At 37.7% G+C, this 14,592-nt stretch overlaps 1 protein-coding gene across 2 annotated transcripts in view; it reads left to right on the top strand.

Annotated features, from left to right (window-relative positions):
- The window catches only part of LOC114648547 (melanocortin-2 receptor accessory protein 2-like), a 64,637-nt gene that overhangs the window by 27,780 nt on the left and 22,265 nt on the right, over window positions 1–14,592 (top strand). The gene's annotated exons all lie outside the window — the stretch shown is intronic.

The raw sequence follows: 14,592 nt of genomic DNA, 5'->3' as shown, positions 1-14,592 counted from the left end.
TTTTCTATTGTTTCAGAATCTAGCAACACAAAAATGAAATGTTTAATGTACTGGGTGACAGGATTCATCCTCATGGTAGCACACTACAAGTAGAGTAAAGGCACAGAAGCTTAATGTATGCAAAACATAGTGTATTTATTAAAAATGAAACAAATTAGGAGAGACAAAAATAACAACTCTCCAGCTACTCTGGGCGTGCATATACAGGTGCTGACTAATGGGACTACAGGCAGAATGGCTTACCCACTTTCCCAGAATCAAGGAAGTGCCAGCTAATGCCCTTTTTCATAGCACTGACTGCTTTCTCACAACATCGAACCTTTGCCCCAACTCACCTCCAAACCACAGACTCAAAGATGACTTTGCCATAATGCAGTCTTAAATCCCATCTTATGACCCCTTATGACAATGCACAGAAACGCATTAAGGGGCTATACTACTTCTGCTACAGAGACCACATGTCTGCTATGGGTGCAATTCCTTCTTTAATCACTGCTGTCTCTGTGCCTTCTTAAAGAGCTAGACAGCCCCAACACCTCACACTCTGTTAATGGGACAGTTTGCTCTCATAAAATACCTCCTCTCTGGAATCTCCAGACATTTTTTACATGTTTTTTTGCAATATGAAGACCTCCATTTGAGGTCTCACAAATGTTATTTACCTTAAACATAACCTCCCTGAATTGGACTTGACTCAATGTGATTGGTAACTTCGTCTTCGTCTTCACCTTTTTAACTGCTTCTGACCACTGCCTGGTTTTTGATACAGTTAATCTACCACAACTCTTAAGTCCAGTTGCATAATTAGATCCACCATATTTTCTTTGTAGGTGTTAAACCTTACATTAATTTACATTAAATTATCGTTTCTCATGTATCTTCAGAGAAAAGGAATACGTTTTGTGCTTTGTTGGGCAGGAGAAACAGAGAACTTAATTAAAAGAATACAAAATAATAAATCATTAAAGACTCTTCAAATATATTATAGTAATTTTTTTGTTGTTTTAAATCAGGATAAAACTCTTATAACATGTTTACCAACATGCACACAATTAATAGCTGGTGATAATGGATGCCTCAACTAAAGCATTTTCAAAGTTTCTCAAGTTGAAAGTAACATTGATAAATTCACAATTGATAATACAGTTTAGACTTCCTGGAATTCTTGGCCCTAATAGATAAATCAATTACACTGAATAAAATGTAAAGCAACGCATTACTAAAGAGAAATCTCCACAGCGCAGCTCATTTTTCCTTCCAAGGACGTCTTATGTTACTCCCTTTCGGTGTTTGGCATAACACCCAGAAAGCCTTTCACAGACTGCCACTTTGAATGATGTGAGCGCAACTGTGTGCAACATTGCTCTGAATAACTGGTGTCAGGATCAGGCGTTTATTTTTGATTTTGATTTTATTTTTCCTTAGACTTTGTGTAATTTAAAAGGTATTTAAAGGAATTTAAATTTGAAAGGAATTTTTTGGTTACATAGTTTTTCAGCAATTGTAAAAATAAGTAACATTCTCCAACAACATCATTGTCTTTTATGGGCGCCGTCATTTTCAGAGTAATTTATTGACAGTCAGTATACATGTGCCAGGCAAGGTCAACTGGAAGTGTGTGGCCCATGACATCAATGAGTCAAAGGTATAAAGGACAAGCCATGCACTTCCTAGTTATCCAAGATTTGAATCCTCCTAAAGAACTTTGCATTCATTCTTTGTCTTTATTGAATTCCTGGTTATGAATTATTTGCCCTACTTTTTGGCTGCTATTTCTGATTTCACTGTGGTTAAATGTTTCTTTTTATTTTTGGTCATCTACATACCCACACTCTTTCTTGACTATGATTCTCCATACACATCCTAAGCACTTTTTGCTTAACCTTTTATCTTCTGGTTAACTCACTTTCTTGCAGTAGGAATTTGTCATTTTTTGCATACCCCAACTTACTCTCCAGATAAGCTTGGGGTGAGAGTGCAGTATCAGCTATTTGTAAAGCAACTGCAGGTTAAGGGCCTTGCTCAAGGGTTCAACAGCATAGCATTTCTTCTGGTAATGCAGGAATTCAAACTGGCAGCCTTCCAGTTACTGGCACAGACCCATTTGCCAGGGAGCCATCACTCTGCCTTAAGACCAAGTCAAGTCAAGTCAAGTTGGGGAGCATGCACTGGTACAGTGTGTTGCTGCACCCACTATACAACGAAAACAACTCGGGATCCCAGTTTTGCCATCCTCTAGGCAGACACGTGGGCCAGTCCCACCCTCCAGAAATGGCCCTCTATCTGTCTCAGCCAGGTGTTACGTGGGCAACCCCTTGGCCTGGTCTACCCACTCAGATCCCCAACAATGAGGATCTGACGAGCTGGATCACCCTCGGGGAAACGTGCCACATGGTCATAGTGCCATAAACTGACGCTCCCTCACAATGCAGGTAATGTACCTCATTTGGGACTCCATGAGCAACCGCTCATTTGACACAAAGTCAAACCAACGGTACCCAAGGATTCTCCAAAGAGACACAGTACCATAGGAGTCCAGTCTTCGTCTCAGGTCACTGGACAGCATCCATGTCTCGCAACCATATAGCAAGACAGAAAGCACCAGGACTCTAAAGACTTCGACATTCATCCTTTTGCATAGATATCTGGAGTGCCACACACCCCTTTCCAGCGACCTCATGACCCCCCATGCTCTCTACTGACTTCATAGGAAGAGTCACCAGAGACATGAATGTCACTGCCACGTTAAGTAAACCTCTCGACAAAGTTGACACTCTCTCCGCAAACAGACACACTGCTGATGGCTGTGCCCAAGAGGTCACTAAAGGCTTGGATCTTGGTTTTTATCCAAGACACTCGCAAGCCCAGACACTCAGACATCTCGCTCAGTCTCTCGAACGCCCCGATCAGAGCCTCCATTGACTCTGCGAAGATCACAGCATCATCAGCAAAGTCAAGATCCGTGAATTTTTCTTCACCAACAGATGCCTCACAGCAGCTGGACCCCACGACCGTGCCCAACACCCCAGTCCATACAAGCATTGAACAGAGTAGGAGCAAACACACACCCCCTGACGAACCCCAGAATCAACTGGGGAAAATGCAGAGGTCCTACCTCCACTCTGCACAGCACTCACTAGTACCAGTGTACAGGCCAGCCATGATATCCAGCAACCTTGAGGGGATCCCGCAAATCCTCAGGATGACCCACAGGGTAGTTCGATCAAGTGAGTTGAATGCTTTGTGAAAATCGACAAAGGCTGCAAAGAAACTCTGCCGATATTCGCGTTTGCACTCCATGAGAACCCCCAATGACATTAAGACCCATTGCTTCAAATTTTTGTCTTACCCGCATCTCTTGATTCAAATTCTACTCAAAAGCTTCTGCCACCTAATATAGTCAGTACAGGTGGCCCATGGAAAAGCAGCCTGGTGATAGTTCTAATGTCAATTAGAGTTAGTCATAAAAAAAATTATACTACACTTGAAACATTTTTGTTGTTGATTATTAGAATATTATTAAAGATTATTGCTGACTGCTTTAATGCCTGGGCTGAAACTGGTATCCGCTTGTAGTAATGCAAAGATCAGTGTACCATAATATGTTCATGCTGACATGACTTCTATGACCCACTCATCTGTTGTTATAATTGCTACATCGACTTATAAAGACTTCCTTCTATATGATCCCCAATGTTGGAGAAAACTTCTGAAGTACAAATGGAGGGGTTTCTTTGTTTCAGTGCATTCATTGCTCACACTTTTTCATCAATTCCTGAGTTGTGCATTTCTCAGGAGCAACCATATACAGTCCTGTGATTCCCTCACAAGTATAAACATAGAGCACCACCATCGAAGTAGTCTGTTCCAATGATTAGAACTTGTCTTCTCTCTACCACCCACATGGATAACAAAACTAACAAAATGAAACACCAATCTACTTACTTTATTGTCACTTACAGATTTAACCAATAGGCCTATGTTATTATCATTCTTAAAGCTGTCACATTATGGACATTTGGAAGTGAGTTGGAAGCGGATGGTATTGTGCTCCCGTGAAAGTATGGCGTATAATATGATATATGTAACAACTCATACGGCTGCAACTGACTCTGATAATGTCAAACAGGTTTGATTTGGTCTTTAGTCGTAGTGGAAGTCTCTGTGTGTATAAGAGTAGACAACCAATGAATGCTCATCCAGAAGGACAATCATATATTACAGCAATAAGGAATAAGAAATGCAGGTGTTTTGGAGTTCACAAACAGAAGAAAAGATAGTCCATATGTTGTCTTGTGTTTTACGTATGACAACGGAATGGGAAAAAGAACAAGAAAGAGTCAAGGCTGCAGCTGAACTTACTGTACATGTTAACCTATCATAGAGAACCAGCTCCATCAGACAGGAAGCACGCTATTGGTTGTCACAAGACAGGGATAAGCACAACTGTGTTGGAAGCTTGGAATTCAGTCAGTAAATCTTACATGTGTAAACTGAAATGGCCTGACAGCGACATCAGCAGCTGCAGTTGGCATATCTGACATACCCCCAGGGCTAGTGCCACCAGTAAGGTGAATTAGGCATTCACCTAGTGCACAAATCATAAAGGGGGAAAAACCTAGCCGCACGAGTTCGCTACCGAACAGTTGGTTTGGCTGCTAATAAGAAAAGGCCCTAAGGCGCAGAATAACCTAAGCACCAGCACTGCGTACACCACAACTAAAAGTACCATAATGTGACATTGGCTTTACTTAAATTCATTAAATATAAACTAAAAGGAGTAACAGCCCCAGTACTGATTGCTGAGGGGGTGCCCATTTTAGCATTACCAAATTTTTATAAGGTTCCTCACAAACATTGCCCTTTGCTCCTGGTGTTTGCACATATCTACAGTACATAATGCCCCTTGAACTGCCACTTCTTTTAGTCTGATCAATAGGCTCTCATGAGGCAGCTTAAAAAGGCTTTTGATGATAACTACATTTTACGAAAAGGCTTTTCATGTTATGCACTTATCTCATCTTTTGTTTCCTCATACACTTCTAGCATATTTTTGAGACACTATCTTCCCCATCTTAACCCATGTGGATGGTTCACTAATGCACCTGCACTTGACATGTGTTGTTCAGCCTTTTTTCTGTATTAACAGACTTGTGGTACATAAGGAGCTAACTGGAATATAGCTACATGGATCATCCCAATCATTTTTTTTACAAGTGACGATGATGTTTCTCAGTTTCAATTCTGTATTTCCCCAGTGTTCAATGTTTTTTGTAAAATGAGGGTTAGAAACAAGTATAAGCAAAGGCTTCCAGGAGGATTCATGGGTAAATAAAAAATAGTGCCAGTGATTCGTCTCATTTCATCTTCTTTTAATTCCTGTTCCACTTCTCTCTCTGCACTCTGCCCATCATTTAATGTTTTATTACCCCTCCCTATAGTTGATGGAAGGGCTTTGACTCAGTCAGAAAACTGCAAAATAAGAGCGTTTTCTGTTTCATGTTTTGTAAATTACAGCTCCCTCATACTTTTCTTGTTACAGTTTGCTCCTTCCTTAACTGCATGTTTTCTCCTTAAATGTATGAAAGAACTTTTTAGATTTGACCTTTGCATTTTCAGTAATATTTTTCTCCTGGTGCATTTTGCCATTTGTTATTTCTTCTTTTCAATATAGGTCTCATAAATCCTGTGGTTAGTGCTGGAGATATTTGTCAGATATAAAGCAGTTCAAGGTTGAGGGGACCACAGCCTGTCCCCAGACACAAGGCAGGAGCAACCGCAAATAAAGTAGCAGGCCTGTTTATGAAGATATCCACTCAATGACAATCACTATTAACCCAAAACATACTTTTTTTGTATGTGAGATAGGAAAGTTGAACACTCAATATAATTAATAGTTTAGCTATGGTAATTCCAGTCGAAATCCATTAGTGTAAGGAGAGGAATAATGGAATTAAATATAACAGGGGATTTCAGATGCCCCCTTGCACTCCTCAACAGATGTCCATGTGTGGTGGGTATCTGAAAATAAATTTTAAAATTATTTTATGTGCTATGAATCATCCAATGCCCATTACCAGGTCTGCAAGAAAACATTCTCAAATATGAATTCAGAAGGCCATTGTAAGGAGTCTCTTTTTATTTTAATTTGCTTTGCCCTTGAAATGCAGTAGCCTACTTCTGCCATTCATGTTGTTAAGTAACCAGAGCTGCAGAGCTGGTTTATGTCAGGGTGACATTAAGTTTATCTTAACTCCTCTGAGAAAAAAAAATAAACCAAGTTTTCTGCTTGTAAATTTTTGACTTACATTAAAAATATCAAACAGATTAATGGCAATATACCAAGCAGTGATATTTCACAAAAGTCTTACTGCTGTTGAAGTGAGCATCAGCACGTCTACAGCGGGTGAATTGACGGCTTCTTGCTCTCCTGCACAGAAGTGCATATTTGGTGTGAAAGTGGCAGTTCTTTGGGATGCTGGTCAGAGTTACAAGTTCTGGGGACTTCAGTTTGCAGATTGTATAATCTGTTTATGATGCAATTTGTCTTTTTAAGAAATTCACATCCTAAATGACAGCATTTTTCCATAGCTAATTGTACATTTCACAGTATTAGAATAAGACTCCACTGTTCACCAAACAATGGAGCACTAATGGCACCACCCGATTACCATGGGGCATTTCACGTACTGCTCAGCAGTTTGAAACTGAGGCCTTGACTTTCATGCTGAGGTTTAGTGTGGTGTTTACACAGTTCAATAAGGTTCTTACTAGCTTCTTTCCGACAAAACTGTGATAAAAGTATAGACCATAAGCATCTGTAGCAGATTAAGAGGAAGTTTTTATCCTAAGGTCATAAGTCTTCTCAACAGCTTCTCATATTAACTACTGCATGACCATAACTGTTATGTGTCTTGTATATATTGTCTACTGTTACTTGTATTGTGTAAGATAACTTCTTCTTATACATGCAATAGAGCTTTATGGGACTTTCAGCTCTAGAATCTGATGTTATTTTGGACCATCTACAGCAGGGGTCCTCAATCACGGTCCTGGAGGGCCGCAGTGGCTGCAGGTTTTTGTTCCAACCCAGTTGTTTAATAAGAAGCACTTATTGCTCAAGTGACAATTCTGCTTCACTTTAGTTGTCTCGCTCGTTAAGATTTTGAACCCTTATTGCTTATTTTATTCTTAAACAGCTGTAGTCTTGGTTTTTAATTACTCCTAATTAGCAATAAGATGCAAATGATAAAAGAGACCAGCATTTCTCCATTTAGCTTGTTACCATTTACACCTGTGTGTATTTATTGTGCACTATTGGGTTTAATTTAATACTTGGAAGGAAAGTGGAAGAGAAAAAAAGTGAAGGACTGAGAACTGCTCATCCATTTTAGCCTTAAAATCATTTGGATGATATCCTTAGAAAAGGGAAGAAAATCTAGGATATGAGAATGACTTGACATAGCAAAGTTAAAGCACTAACAAGCCATGAAATTAAATTATTGTCAAGAATTGCTTTCTAATTAAGCAACCAGGTTGGAACAAAAAACTGCAGCCTCTGTGGCCCTCCAGGATTGTGATTGAGGACCCCTGATCTAGGTGAATAGGATGAAGAAGTTGATTAGGCTGAATGTTCTTGTCACAACTGTTCTAATGTTCCAATAAAAAGAATGGGGTTCAGCTGTTGCGCCTTCAGTAAGTACTTACTCTGGAGCGGACAATGAAGATAAGGTTCACTTGTGAAAGAGGTGATGGGGAAAAGAAGATTAAAAAACGATGATTGGTCAGAGGGACTGCAAAATGTCTTGATCTGAGAAAATAAAGGGTGTGAATACAGAATTAGTCATTTGGTGGCAGAGGAATGCGAGAACTAAGTTTAAGAATTAGTTTGTTGTGATTTCCCAAAACAGAACAACCAAAACCATTAAATCACCTCAAACACAGCCACATATATATTTACATTTACAGCGGATTCAGAAAATATTCAGACCCCTTCACTTTCTTGCATACTTTTATTGTGTTGAAGATTTAAGTTTCTAACAGGATAATTCTCACATTTTTTCACATGAGTCTACACTCAATAATGATAAAGTGAAAAAAATGTTTTCAGAAAAAGGTTTACAAATTTATTAAGAATCAAAAACTGAAAACCTCTCGTTCATATAAGTATTCTAAGTACATTTCATTTATTAAACAATGATCAAATAATCAAAACAAGGGCAGGAAATTAACAGAGCTAAAAGGAGCACACAAATAATACATTGAAATAGGAGAATCAAATAACAAAAGCAAGGTAGTAAAACAGAACTTTTTTAACTGGAAAACAAATTAAGTTCTAAATTCAAACTATGCATATTACCTTTCAGGAGTAGAAGTCCAGAAACTCAAAAAGAAAAGCCTACAAAAATGTTTAATGGATTACAATGAATTATTCAGTAAAAAAAACTGGCACAACGGCAAGCCAACTAATTTAAAGCAAGATTGAATCTTAAATGAGCCTCTCAGATAACTGCGGCCATAATGACCACAGTACCTGAGAGTTTCATAACTAGACCCCACAACTAAACAGACACAGAATATAATTAGAGGCAAAGAACTGAGGAAAAAAATAAAACATAAAATAAAGCATTAACAAAACAGTGCAAAGACTTTGGAGAAAAAGAAAAATATAAATTGCAGTGCTGCAACTGTAATAGGTTTGTCTCCTGCAGTTTTTCCTTTGATTGGTGTCCTAAAATCCTTGCAACACAAAAAGACTGATCAGTGCAGCAGTGATCAGCAAATGCCATTTGTACTCTGAAGACTATAAATCCAAAATCAACGGCATGTTTGAAATGATTTACTTTTTACTCTTTTTTTTCGATCCAAGACCATTTGTGCATTCTTGCAGCCTTGTTCTGAATTCCAGACCAAAACTTTGATTTACTTTAGTCAGAACAAATAATCATGTAAATTAAATAATACTCTTATAAAAAAATCAGATTTTAGCATTCTTATTTTTTTTCTTTATAAAAGTCTGTATTTTTATTTCAATGTCCAAATATCTGCATTGCTGCCAGCTATTGATTGGGGCTCATTCTCCACCATCCCCTATCAATTGCCTGCTTTTCTTAGACATTTTTATTAACAAGGAGATATTACACTTTGAAAGGTCAGTTTAATTGCAGACATCTATAGATAATGCTACGTGAATGTTTAACAAACATCTAACATGTCAGCCTGAGTGGATCTCCACAGGCTTTGTTCAGGATGTGTGAACAAAATAAGATCAAAACCTGCACTGAGTTCAGATTGATGCAGTAGCAGTGCTTATTCAAAAAAGGTGAGCTTTCCTCAGAAAGCTGTTGCTGCAGCTTTTTATTAAGCTCTTGAGGTTATTAATCCATAAAGCAAATTGCAAAAAAACTGAATCACCTAATTATTTCTGGAATGTGCCGTTCTTTTTGTTATTTTCTTGTCCATTTTAGGCCTTTGCTCCAAATCATCAATGAAGTCTCAGTTCTATGTTTCAGTCAGCTGAGAACAGAAAATCCAATTCACTTTAAAATTAATTTCTTATCATTTTCACACTAGGTGTATGATATTATATTCTGTGCAAGACTCAAGACTGTGTGTTTAGGACAGAAACAACGAGCGTAAAAGTGCCTATTGTCTGAAGCTTTTCTATGAAGACAGTTAGCTATTTTAGCCCTACTGAGAGCGCAAGGATGTATATGCATATGACAGATTGGCCTTCCATCAGAGGGTGGTTCCTGCCTTGCAGCTGATGCTACTGGGATGGACTCCAGTCCCTAGGATTCTATTTTTGGGCAATGTGGGTAAGAAAATGGATAGATATTATGATTAATAAGGAAGATTTCAAACCTTTGAGCTCCTAATGCAGCTGCCCTAGTTATGCATATATGTATCATGTAAAGAAATGGATGGATGGTGATCATATCTCTCTATCCATCCATCCATCCATTATCCAACCTGCTATATCCTAACACAAATCCTGAGACAAGACTTTTGATAAAAGATTTTTGTCAAGTCCCGCCCTCCTCTCAACTATTTACAACCACGCCCATGGTCCACTCACTTCTCATTCATGTGAATGCTTTTGACAGACACAGTTCCTGTGCTCTCAGCTCTTATAAAATTTTATGTTTTCCTCTACTTTAAGTTCCCAATAAAAGAAGACTTATTATTTCGAAATCATATTGATGAATTTTATCCTGAAGAGTTATCAACAGAAGAAATGAGTACACGGGCAATCCTAGCACCAAGAAACGATGAAGTCAAATTAACGCAAAAATTGTTGATCCGTTACACGGCAATGACATGTAAAATCTGAACAGGCAACAAGAAAGGTAATGTTGTACATCTTCCACGGATAACATTAGACACCAAAGAAGATCTTGATATGCCATTCGTATTAAAAATGTTTACAGTTTCCCGTTACAATAGCTTTTGCTATGACAATTAGGGACAGGGACAAACATTCAAAAAAGTCGGCTTGTTTATTAGAGAGAAAGAAATGATATCACAGGCAGTTATACATTGTGTTGTCACGATGTAAGTCCAAACACGGAATCAAAATTCAATGCGATATTGACAAAAACTTAATTAAAAAAATTGTTTTTACTGAAGTTTTACGGTAAAAGTGTACGTTTAAAAAGTATTTGCATGTTAATTTCAAAGCCAAAAAGAATGAAACACAACGAATACCTCTAACACAACATGAAGCATAGTTTTCTTTCAATTTATTACGTTTTACTATTTTTTACTATTGTTAATTACTCACTGTAATGTAAAATAGTTAGTTCTATTATGCATATGTAACAATTCCCATGAAAATCTGTTTAAATTGTACATCCGCTTCCCCATATGCGAACGGCAGATCCTGTGGTCGAAATTTAACATCTTATTTAAGAAAGAAACATCCTCTAACAGGACATTTCAGTAATCAGGCTGGAGAAAAGCTCTTCATTGTATCTTTTAATTACTCCTCAGCAAAATACCTCAGAGGGAGCATTCTTCAAAAGCAGTCTGTTACAGCATGGTGAGAATGATCAGAATGGCCAGAGAAACAAAGAATAGAGGTTCATTTTATAAACTATTGAATTTACATACAGTGTCAATCAATGCATACATTTTTCTCTGGTTGGTTCGTTGGTTTACACCCAAATATTTATATTGAATACAAGTCTATTATATTATATTCTGGTTCTTCTTATACCTTTTGAGATGAGACACCACCTTTGAAATTTCTGTGTATATAACAATTGTCCATTCTTGTGGCTTATAGTACATCTGCTGATTTCTTAGTCATCCTTCAGTACATTTTGTATATTACATCAACCTTTCTTCTGGTACATTCTTTATTTATTTGACCATCTCAGTATTTTTCCTAAACCAATTCTTATATTTCAGTGTACATTTTGTTCTTCACTTGACCTTTATTTGGTTTCCCACATTTATTAACCCTTTATGCTATTTCTTTAAGATGATGCTATGATACCCTAAAATTATTCTTCCACAGTCCACGAAGTGGTTAGTGTGTAGCGCCTGCCCAGGGGTTGGTGAGCGAAGCAAGCAGGGGGCAGAACCCCCTAGTACTGTAAAATTGAAATAAGGCAACAATGAAAAACATGCAATTAGTTGAGACGCTAGGCATGCTCCGAACGTACAATGCTCATCTTTGTTAAACAAGATGACAATGTTGGTGATCACAATCTAAAAGATACAATGGAGACAGAAAAAAAAATCTTGAAATGCTTTGAGAGTGTATTTCCTCAACTTCCTGTGCAGGAAGTAAGACACTGGTAACAGGTGGTTGCTAGGTAACAGAGCAGTGGCTTCCCATGTAGTGAGATTTTTCCTGTGAAGAAAACACATTAAAGGCCACAATGGAGGTGTTTTAGTGCGTCTTCATGTAAGCAGTATGTAGCATGTCATATTTAAAACAAAATGTATTGCGCTCCTCTGTGTTGAAGTGGACGAGAGGCATAAATGGAATTGATTTTACTGGAGGTAAACAGATTACATGCATTATGCACCTTCAGAAAAGAGCACAGGTAAGTGCAGAGGTCTGAATGAAATTTTAGGGAGTAATAAACACTGATAAACACTAATCACTAATACTGAAATTGACTTTAAATCAAATTTTAATGTCAGTTTTGTGAAAGCATATGCAAATCAAAACTTGCCTGTTTCACTCATCAATATATATTTCCACAGACAGAAAAAAAATAATTCTTTGAATTTCTGGTACGCACACGTTTAGATCAGGGGAAATCCCTGTGTGGAAGCTTCACTCACTTCCTGAGAAATCTGGGGTTTTGAAGGTTCCAGGTGAAAAGGCCACCATCTTATCAGGACAACTGAAATGCCTAATTCTTACTTACAGAGTTCAATGTTCTCGTTGTGGATTCAGGATTAGGGAATAAAAAAATGTTCACAATTCTGTTTTGCACTAGCCTTATTAAAGTGTATGTTATGCTGTACATCATTTTGTTCTTAATCCCTCAAATCATAAATCAGTGCCTCTTGTGGTAAGACAAGATGGGGTGAAATGTGTTGGTCTAGTGAATATTGGGGCTTTGTGGGTAAAAATTAGACATGTCAGAAATGCTTCTCTTGAGCTTCAGGGACATGAGTTAATTTATTAAGTATCAAGACATTCTTAATAAAAAGAATCTTAGTGCCTTGGAAACTAATCAATTACAAGTTCTTGTAGTTGTTAAATAGCAAAATTAATTAATTTGAAGTGTAAGCTTTAATGGGTCTTGGGCCACCAAAAGCTTTCACTGCTCTTGCTGTGTTGTAGGAAATTGTAAAAAGACACTCGACAGAAAGGTACTGTTCTCCAAATTAATTGAATTTGTGACTAGACCCTTAAATTACATTGAGGCGTTTTACAAAGAAAAGCATTTTAACTGAATTTCTTATTTATCAAATGCTTTTCTCTAATTCTTTGTTAAAGAAAAAAGATTCCTAAATTAACTGTATTTATTTCACTACAGGGAGAGAATGTTACAATAAATCTCGTTTATATATTTTTTTTCAATTTCACACAATTACTTCATGTTGACCTCCTAAAATTAATACTGCGTCAAATTTTAAAAGTGGGTTTATCTAGTTCAGACACGCTGCTACAAGGGGACTCCAGCTGAAGAAACAATGGTTTCTTGAATAGAAGTTCCACAGGATCATCAATCACTGCCACCTCAGTGTTTGGATGCACAATTTATTGATGGGCCATTGACCTGAAGAATGCTCCTTGGTTCATGCTCCTACTTTTTCTAGAGTGGATTTCCAAAGAAACTTACAGTTTGTCTACCACTTGAATGTGTATTTTTGGTGGGGGGTTGGGTGGGGGCATTGTAAGGTTTCTGTTATAAATATCTTCATGTTGCTTAGCAACAGCTGTGTCTCCCCTCACGTCTAGATTCTTGAATGTCAGCATTTTAAAGAAGGATTTTGTAGGACAATAAGCACTTCGACTTTGAGCCAGTTTCCACAAAACTGAAGACGTTAGACAGCCAGAAAAATGAAAAATACATAGGCAGTTTTACGGCATTTAGTTTGGTTTTTTTTTACATTTCTTATAGTAGTTCAAACTTATTGCTAATTTTAGGTTTTTGCATGATTGTAGTAGAACTTTTGGGTTTCTTGCTTTCTCCTTGCTTTTTATGTTGCTTGGTAGCCTTCTTGTCAGTTCATTTTTGGCACCCAAAACCATTTGTGAAGTTGCATTAAGTATTCATGAATCACATGACTGCCAAATGACTGATACTGCTGGATAAGTCAGAATCAAAAGGAAGGACAACGTTAGGTTCCACATAGAGGAATAAGAAATTGTATTGAAAGACCAAGATTGCTTTTGGCTAAGAAGCAAGACATTTATTTACACAAATCGCCATAAAGATTTCCAATTATTTCATGTGAGCGTCTAGAATAGCATAATGTTTTAATGTGGAATCGCTCCATAATCCATCACAGGTTGCACATTTGCATAGTGGTCCCTACTGGTGGTCATCCACAAATCCAAGATGTCTGGCCCACAGAAGTAACTACTTACAATGTGAGCTAATGGAAAAATTCTACTCTCAGAACCTACAAAGTCTGCTTCTGAATACTACAAGCAGAATGCTTCTTGGTATTGTCAGGTGAACTGTCTATTCAGCCCTCATGTTTCTACTGCATATTCCACTTCTTCACATTGCAAATCCTGCCCACTACGCCAAGTGTTTTGTGGAATCACACCACAATCTATCCTAGGTTGCATATTTGCACTGTGATAACGACTGGTTGTCAGATTGGAACCCACAACCTCTGGCCTTCATAAATAGCTCCTTACAGCGTGAGCTAAAAGAATGCTACAAGCAGAACATGTTCTGGTGACATGAGCTGAACTTTATTCCCAACTCCCATCTTTCCATGCAGCTCTACTGAACACATAGTGTTTTATGTTTTGATGAATTTTACTTCTATTTCATATACAGTATGCTTTCTACGTGTGCTACTGAACCTACCCATTTTTACAAATTAAGTTAGCTTTATTCTGGATGTGTGAACCTCAGTTTGACATTTCTGCCATTGATTGATTTA

The sequence above is a fragment of the Erpetoichthys calabaricus genome, chromosome 3 (assembly GCF_900747795.2).
Source record: "Erpetoichthys calabaricus chromosome 3, fErpCal1.3, whole genome shotgun sequence".
NCBI classification, from domain to species: Eukaryota; Metazoa; Chordata; class Cladistia; order Polypteriformes; family Polypteridae; genus Erpetoichthys; species Erpetoichthys calabaricus.
Note: the sequence above shows the minus strand (reverse complement) of the source record. Positions and strands in the feature narration are given on the sequence as shown.